The sequence below is a fragment of the Micropterus salmoides genome, unplaced genomic scaffold, assembly GCF_014851395.1.
Source record: "Micropterus salmoides isolate LMB-PRFRI ecotype aquatic unplaced genomic scaffold, ASM1485139v1 Ms_hic_scaffold_7, whole genome shotgun sequence".
Lineage (NCBI taxonomy): Eukaryota > Metazoa > Chordata > Actinopteri > Centrarchiformes > Centrarchidae > Micropterus > Micropterus salmoides.
Genome location: NW_024044459.1, coordinates 29,915,333 through 29,924,601, shown reverse-complemented (window position 1 = coordinate 29,924,601; position 9,269 = coordinate 29,915,333). Strand labels below are relative to the sequence as shown.

Sequence of the window (9,269 nt, the reverse complement as noted above, 5' to 3'; positions counted from 1 at the left end):
TATTTCTTTTACAAAACACTTTTCTTATGTTTAAGCAGCAATGTATTTATAGATTTGTATTAACAGTGTATCACATGACTACTTGTAAACTAGTGATATATCCTTGTGTTGTGTGAGCAGCTTGTTTCGGCTGCCCACAAGAGGCCAAAGATCAGTTAATGCAGGTTTTACCAAAAGCCAAGGTTCAAATGTTAAATGTTCTCTGAACACAAGCAGCTGGAGAACTTCCCCTAAATAAAGTGGTCTAACATTGGCAAAATTATGATTTAAACAGTGAATATCTGACCAGACTAGCTAATATTATTTATTAAATCAATTAATCTAACGATATATTTTTCAATTAATCCACTGACTAATTTACTGATTATTCTCAAGGTGTTTTATTATTCGATTAATATAACAGTTAATTTATCCAAAGAAATATCAAAAACTTTTCTCATTAATAATTCAATATTTTCTTCAATTATCCTGAAAAAGAGACACATAAAGCACATTAGAATAATGATATTATTGGCATATTTTAAATGAGTCTTAATTTCCACGTTACTGCTGTGTTATCAGATGTGTAAATAATACTGGACCTCAAAATCAAAAGGATTTCTGTGACACACAGATTAATGTAATCACTTGATGTCTACCCTTTCCCTGAACTGGAGAATCAGTATTTTCAATGAAGTACTTGACTTAAAATGTAAAATGGTTATGACATGGATTTATTTCATCACTGGAGTAATAGGCTTTTAGATAATCACTGGCAAATGTATTTTGCATCAGTGTTGTGCAAAGAATAATGAAACAATTTACAAACGGTAGCAACAGCCTGTAATATTTGTTGAAGCCATTTTCTCGTGGCAGTTAAAGTGAATAGAAAATATAAAGTAACTTAACATTGGGGTGATGAAAAACACATTTAGAAATCAATTGTGACTACTACTAAAGAAACACGTTCCTTGTGTTGATAATCCTAATCTATCAGGCTTATGTGGGACAAAAAGTAAACAGGATTTGCGGTGCTGCTGTCTTAACAAGAGCTTACAGAGCAACCTTACCACTTTGTTGGGGCTGAGTCCAAAATACTCCCAAACTTTAGATAGTTGCAGGCTGTTTCTTTAGCTGCTGCAACTGCTTGTTCTCGGATTCCCCCCGAGAACAAGCAGTTGCAGCATTTCATTGCGACTCGCCGAAGCACGTTATGCAAATCAACGTTTTATTTGGAATTGATGACGTCGATGAATTGCCCCAGGCCTAGACCAGATGTCAGATGTCTGACAGTTTTCACGTTTTGGTTGGTACAAAAAAATATGTGGTATGATACCCAGCCCTGCCTCTGCAGTGGCTCAAACACACGTCTTCTGTTAATCGCTGTTTTCTTCTGTGTTGTATTCTGTGGATGTTTTACAAGAAACATCTTTTTATTATCACCTGTTTTACAAATAGCACCCTGGGACTGACCCAGACTGTGACCATATTTTTATTTACTTAGCAAATGCTGTATATTTTGAATCCCCTGAATTGAAACAAAGCTACAGCCTTAAACCAACTTGGACAAATCACACAGTGCTGCTGCTACAGCCTGTGATTTCTGAGAACTTTAGTCACTGTTTGCTCTGTTGTGCTGCAGTGGGGCAGGTAATTATAAGAGAGCACACAATCTGTGTGCTACAACATTACGCTGTAAGTCAACACAGCTCGTTGGTTGGATGCACATTAATTGTTTTCCAGTGACAGCCAAAGAAAAGGAGTAAGCACTCGGTACAAAAGACAAATGTGCTTGTTTGTTGACTCAACATTACACGAGTGCGCTCATTGATAAGAACTTTCCTCATAAGTGACACCCGTGTTGGCACACACAATCACCTCATATGTCAGGTTTTGTTGTTATCAGATTGGTTCCCTGTTTCTCCACCTGCCACATATCACCATATTTTGTCTGTGTGTTCTTCACAGAGGTCTGGACCTGGTCAATGTCCCCTGTTCCATGATGCCTCCAACCTCATTGCCTGCAACTCCAGTCCTTCCATTTACTCAGCCAACCGCAAACGCGCTCTCAGATATCATCAACAGGTCAAATTTCCAGCTGCACCAGCTATGAAAAGCGTTACTGTAAAATGTAAAAGACGACAGCAAACACAGATTTAAAAAAATGATAATGACTCCTTGCTTGACTGAATGACCTCTATGAATGGGTATATTTCTTACTCTCTTTGAATATTATCTGCTGTCAGAACACCTTTCTTATCTTGTGAACAGGATATTTCTGGAATTTACAGAAACTCTGACCTTTAACCCGTTTCACCAGAGAAAAGACACAAACATCTGTGTGATTCCTGACATTGCTATTTCCTTCCAGGATATCAGACAGCCGCTACACTCCTCTGCCTTTCTTCCTGTTTGGAGATTTCAACTTCCGATTAGACACACTGAGTCTGGTCCAGGTATGTAACCGTTTTTCTCTCCTGAAGCTCAGATGACAGGGATGTGAATCGGACCTGGCACTGTGACACAGACCTTTTTCCTGTGTTTGTGTTTCTGCGAGCAGCACCTGTCCACCTCGGCAGATGTGCAGACAGTGAAGATGGACAGCAGCAACAAAGTGGAGAAAATCATCTGCGAAGAAAAAGATAACGACCACCAGGTGATTAAAGCCAGTTCAGTTGAGACGCCAGACATTTTGTTATTAGACCTGCTTTCACTTTAGCCGCCTTCACTTCATGTGCAGGTCGTGCTCCACATTGAGGAAAAGATGTTTGACTACTTGCACCAGGCGATTTCAGGGAGGACAATGGCAGAGCAGTGAGTACACAGTTTCAACTTTGACCCACACTGATCCCATCAGCTGCACCCCGTGACTATTACCTATAACAACAGGCTGCTTAGCAACAATCTGACATTTCTTTGCAGATTTTAGATTAGATCCTATCAGCGGAAATAAAGTCCTATGAATGATAGTACAGTAAATACAAAAAGCTTGGAGGTAAACAAAACTGCGATAACTCTGACAGTAAACTGGGTTTTCACCCATTCTCAAGTTGCACTCACTCAGCTCAGGCTTGGTTTTTAATGTGTTGAGATTTCCTGTAATCATTAATGGACTCTATCCTGCAGCTTTTGAAATATGACAAAGAAGTCACAGCCTTTCATGATGTTATTAGGGAAGAGACATCACGTTTCCACCCAGGTAAGACTTGTAACTGAGCTACGTGCTGCCAACACAGTGTGCATAAATTCCACATCTGTTGTTATCCAATAAGTGTCTCTCTCGCAGCTACCCCTACAGTGAAGAGTACACTAAACCGACCCAGTACATGAACACTCGCTGTCCTGCCTGGTGTGATCGGATCCTCATGTCACACACGCCCAGGAATTCATCCATAAGGTCAGTCAATGCTGACAGTCATTATCTCTAAATCTGAAATTCATAACTTTCTGCATGTTAACTGTTTTTACACATCCACACAAAGTGCATAATATATTTCTTCATAAAAGGTTTATATATGCTCAGTTTAATGCAGGATTGCAACTTCTTAATAGACAAGGCTAAGTGGCGAGTGGGCCTTTCTAACACCATTGTCCAAAGAATATTTACGTTCTTACAGTCTAGAGGGTTTATTACAAGATTAATGAAATTTATCTTAAAAGCTGACCGATGGTTCTATTATGGGCTAGTACATTATCTTTAAATCCCTTATCTTTCGTTTGAAATAATATTCACCCTTGTTTTGAGCACTTTGCCTTTTTTTTTCTTTTTGATGCCTCGGATAGATTGCAGGATTTTGTATCACAAAGTCATTTTCAAAACAGTGAGTCCTTGATTTCAGAAAGAGGCAGAACAAAAACAGGCTTGTTTCTTCTAGCCTCACATGTCTTTGCTGGAACCCACTGTGTCTTCGTCATCCTCAGAGCTGCTGTAAATTTCCTAATTACCATATTCCTTGCTTCAAACTGGCCTCTGGCTGTCTTGGTGGCTGTGTATGGTCCTGGTCTGTGCTCACTGGGAGGCTGCTGAGACCGGTTGGGTTGCCTTCTCACGTGGCTCTGGTTGTGGTGCTCATCCAGGTGCCGCTCCCCAGCTGCATTCCCGCTGGGTCTCTTACCTCGGGTCTGATAACTTCTTCCTTGTCAAATCGAGTCAAGTCAAGTCAGTTTATTTAAAAACACCACTGTTGAACAAAGTGATGTACAAAGTAATGCAATTAAAACAACAAGAAAAAAGCTAAAAAAATAATAAAATAAAAATGCAGCGATAATAAAACATACGACGTTGATGAAGCATACAGCAATAAATAGAAATGTAAAGCAACCAGGACAGATAAGGGTGAATGTCTCTAGACTGACTCGAATGCCAAAAATAAAAATATATTTTAAGACAAGACTTAAAAGGCTCGGTAGTCGGGAATGATCTAATGAGAATGGGAAGTTTCTTCCACAGTCTTGGGGCCACAATCGAAAAGGCACGATCCCCCTTTGTTATCAGTGGAGCCTGTGGCATAGTTCAGAGGAGCAGGTTTGACGATCTAAGACACTTGTGGCGATCCGAAGCTCTTGTGCTAGTGATGTAAACAAACAGCAACACTCCCCCAGTAGCGCGAGCTCCCAGTCTGGCTAGGTCAGCTAATAGAACCGCAGAGCCTACTGTAAGCAGCAGTGCCATTTACATCTATGACCATGGATGTATAAGATCCACATACATGGCATTGATAAGCAATGACTTTCCCTGATATTTTCATCCCGGTCTGAACGACAAGCGCAGCTCCCAAATGGAGTATGAGGTCTTTTTTTAACAACAACTGACAGCAGTTGCTGTGAAAGACTCTTCTCATCAACTTACTTACAGTTCATTCGAATATTAGGGGTCAGCCCTAATAGCTACTAAAATGTATTATCTGTTATTAGCATTATGCTGTTGATTTAAATGTGTGTAAAACATTTCACTTTCTGTGAAATGACTCTGGTCTGACCAGAATTTTTTGGCACCGCTGTACGACCCGAGAAAATGTGCAAGGCTCAACATCTAACAACACTTGACCATGCAGATGCCATTTCATTGAGTCATTTTAACTAAAAGTTATAGATGTAAATGTTAATGTTGAATGTTCCATTTTCATATTGGCTTTGTCTAGTAGATTAAATAAAAGTTCCCTCTTCTTTTCAGAGAGATGACGATGAGAAGAGCGTTGTTTACGACACAGTGGGCCCTAATATCTGTATGGGAGACCATAAGGTAACAGTTTAAATAGCATGTACATTGTGCAGGCAAACAAACCAGCCATGTAGAGTAACTCTGGTGTGTTCTTGTGTTTTTCTCGTAGCCGGTTTTCTTGTTCTTCTCACTGAAGACAAACGACCATTGACTCGGATCCTTCTCAATGGGAAGAGCATGTGCCAGTGAGTGTTTCTATACCGTACAGCGTGTGGAAGTGTATATGTGTCTATGGGGTGATTCGAAAGGAGGGGATTCAGTGTGTGAGAGCAATCACAATAATCTCGCTCCGTTCCCCAGAGAGCCATAAGCCAGGCTGGCCCACTAGAGTCAGGATATGAACTAAGATGAAGTGCCTGAGGGACACGAGTGTTCCTTTGTGTCTAGCATAGTAGGATCACAGGCAAACAGCACCTTTAACTGATATATGTCCATTGAATCCTCTCCACTGTCACTATTTCTACACGCTAAGTGCATTGCTGGCCCGCTTTTCATTAATTACCATCTGGATGGTCGGCAGGACAAACATGAATTGTGCTGGACAGCATATTGGCATTTTTACGGCCATGATTTTGTTTTGCTGCCGTTTAAATTTATTTTTTTAAGGATGGACTGCTTTTTCATGAATGTCCTTATCCACTTAGATCCGCGCAGTGAAGATGCTACAACCAGCTTGCTTTTTCATTTGTGTTTGACATTTTGAGACATAGAGCATATTAATTTCAGTACATTAGTAACTTGATATTTCTCAGGCCACATTTGAGCAGTAAGAGAGAGGTGTCATTTTTTTAATACAATGCATGTTGATAAAAAGCACTTTTTTATGAATGGGACATTTTATACCTTACATTTTAATTAAATACAGAAGTAACATAACATATTAATTTATGATCACATGGGATTGGTTAGCCTCATTTCTAAAGGGAGGTGTTTTTTGTTTGCTTTGAATGGCTGCCAATGGCTTTGGTATTAATTGTGTCAGATAATGGGGTAGACGCTCTTTATGATTACCGTAAGTGATGTGATTCACGTTATAACACTTTTGTGTGTGTGTGTGTGTGTGTGTGTATGTGTGTGTGTCTGCCGCAGGTCTTCGGCCACACCTTCCACAGAGCTCTTCCACAGTGTCAGTACTAGAGGTTAATCAACATGATGGTTACCCGCCACAACCCACCAACTCATCAGCCAGCTACGGGTCTCGACACATTTAGTCCCCGTTGTTAAAACCCCGACCTCATGTCACTGGTGTCTCCCATCTGATCTCATTGCCACATACTGTCGACAGCTGCAGAGACACAGATTTATCAGCTGCTGTCGTGGATTTCTGAGGCAGTTGCTCTGATTCTTCAACTCACTCTCAGATCTTAAGCCCCCCTCACCTGAAAGCTCAGTGTCACTGAGGACGTCAATACAGTTCCTGCTTGCAGCCATGGAGACTGTGATCGAACGATGACATAAAGACTGCAGTGTATGATTGTGGACCAGCCCTTTTACATGGATGTGTACAAGAATATGCAACGTTTTTATAAGAGCGATTGTGGTCATTAAATTTTTTTTAAATGTCTTTTTTTACAGGCAGTGTCAGATAACCCCCGGCCAAGGCATCACAAATTTACTCATTCTGTTTTGGCGCTAAGTAATCTATGAAATCTCAGTCAGTCAGGCCGCTCTGTAGCAACTGAACTGGATAGCTTCCACTCAGTAGGTTTTCAATTAGCAGTTGAATTCAGCCAATCACAAGCCAGTATTGTGAAACTCCTTTTAGTGAAATAATTTGAAGAACATCAGTGTTGTTATGAGTTTATGTAAAAAAGGAAATAATGAAAACTAAAAAATGTGATCTGACCAAGTATAGGCCTACTGAGCATGTGTGCATGCTTTTATTTTGTATTTTATTACATTTTTAGTTCAGGTATTTACTTTTTTAAGTTGTTTACTATCAATATAAGCAGTATATTTACACCACAGGGAAACACAGTAGAGGAATGCTGCTATCTCAGTTTCCTGTTGACATGTTTAGTCAGTTATCCTCTGTAGCTAAAATATTTTCCATGAAGGATTTCTCACTGACATGTAGCTGCTTCATCACAGCAGCTTTAACTATGTCACATGTCTCTTGATTACTATGCATAACAAAATCTATTACAGAATTTATTTTGATAAATGTATGTGGTGATAATAATATGGAAATGATGTAGAAAAGACACTAGACAGTGGACTAAAAGGCCAATAAGATTTTAAAGCAGCAACAAAACCAACTGCAACAGTTTTGTCTGTTTATGAATGTTGTGGTAGGAGCTGAATTAAGTAGAGTGTTTCACCTTGTTTAATTTGAAGCAGCATTCTTTTGCAGTTTTTTCCGTGTACCAATAATAATACCAAGTGCTTTATTCCACAAGCTATAACCCAGCAGTTCTCCATGTTTCGATTTCCTCAATTAGAGAAAGTTTTCTTCAGAAATCTCTTCCACCCCGTTCTGGTTGGCATCAACCATATTTCATTGCCAAAATATTTATACGTAGGGCTGGACGATATGGCCAAAGATTTTATCACGATAAAAAGTTTCATATCTTTCGATATCGATAATATCACAATAAATATCAAATCATTATTTCTTTTGAGTTTAAAGACTCAATCAACAATTGATGCCAAACAGTGGATCACTTCACAAATCTGAGTTTGAACATTAAAAACAATTATTTTAAAAATCTTTGTCAACAAATGTGCATGAGAAAAATTAAGTCAAATCTTTTCTCAGTCCTTTTTCCTCAACAAAAGAAACATTTTAATAAAAAAATTAAGTCCTAATTCGTTTGTGATTCAGGTAAATAAAATCAAACCTTTATTGAATATTTATTTAACATTTGTTATATTGTTATTGAAAAACATTGCGATAATTATTGTTATTGTTTTATTGTCCAGCCCTAATTATATGGTAGGCCTTACATGTTTACTTCTAACTGCAGTTAAGGAATGTGGGCTTCACACGTGTGCGCTACCATACACAACACAGAAGGCACTTTTGCTTTTGGATTTCTTTGAATTTTGTCTTATTTTGTTGATTTATAGTCTCATATTATAACACCAGTTCTGTATAACATTTTTGATGTGTGAGTAATTTGTTAGATTCTTCAATCTGGTTTAAAAACTGACTAATTGAAAGAATTGCAAACATGTTTTTGCTTCGTTACATCCATTCATTAGCCATACCTGCTTATCCAGCTTGGGCCAATTCCAGCTGATGTGTATAATATATATTTTCTTAGTGTTTTGTGAAATGTCTTCTGTCTTATACATCTTGGTGGAACAGAGCAACCCTTATATTCATACATTAACACTTTTCATGCATAAATTCACAGATATTCATATTAAGTTTGGACTGTCTGCCATGTTTGTACTGTGAATCAGTGATGCAAATGTCTGGATACTGGATGAAGAACAGTTTGTAAGTAATAAACTTTTAGCGGTTCACTGTTGACCAATCATGGGAGTGAAGTTTATTATAAGGCCAGTATTATCTTTAGATTAACTCTGGTCAAACACTACATCATTGTGATATTTCCCTCTTGTAAATAAAATATTACCCTAATAAACATTTTGCTTTGTTTTTTATTGGATCCACCAGCACTGCATATGCAATCAATATGTTGCAACACGCCGGGGATTTTGAGACTGACAGCTCTGGCTTTTCAGAACAACCAGTTATCCTTTATAATAGAATTTGAATCACAACTGTTTGGATATATATGTGAAAGACACAATGTCATTGGTCTTATTTCCCGATAAACCTGAAAGGTTGGGTGAAGTATTGCATGCCAAAGACAGTGCACGTTTCTTAATGCTGCTGCCTTTCAGGGTTTAGCTGTTAACTAAGAAAAGAGATATGGATCTCATAAGGGATGTCTGTTTTTTTACTTTAAGAATGCAAAATGGCACTAATGCTGACTTTGGGTCAGTGAGATAGAAGAAATATAGAGCAGAGCCATGCAAAATGGACACTGAGCCTGCACTACATTAACCCACTGTGTGTATATTACTGGATGTCTGTGTTATGCAGTTTCCATAATTA

General features: G+C 38.6%; 1 pseudogene; it reads left to right on the top strand.

Annotated features, from left to right (window-relative positions):
• The first annotated feature begins 2,324 nt into the window (after positions 1-2,324).
• On the top strand, positions 2,325-7,030 carry LOC119892321 (annotated as a pseudogene).
• The last annotated feature ends 2,239 nt before the right edge of the window (positions 7,031-9,269 follow it).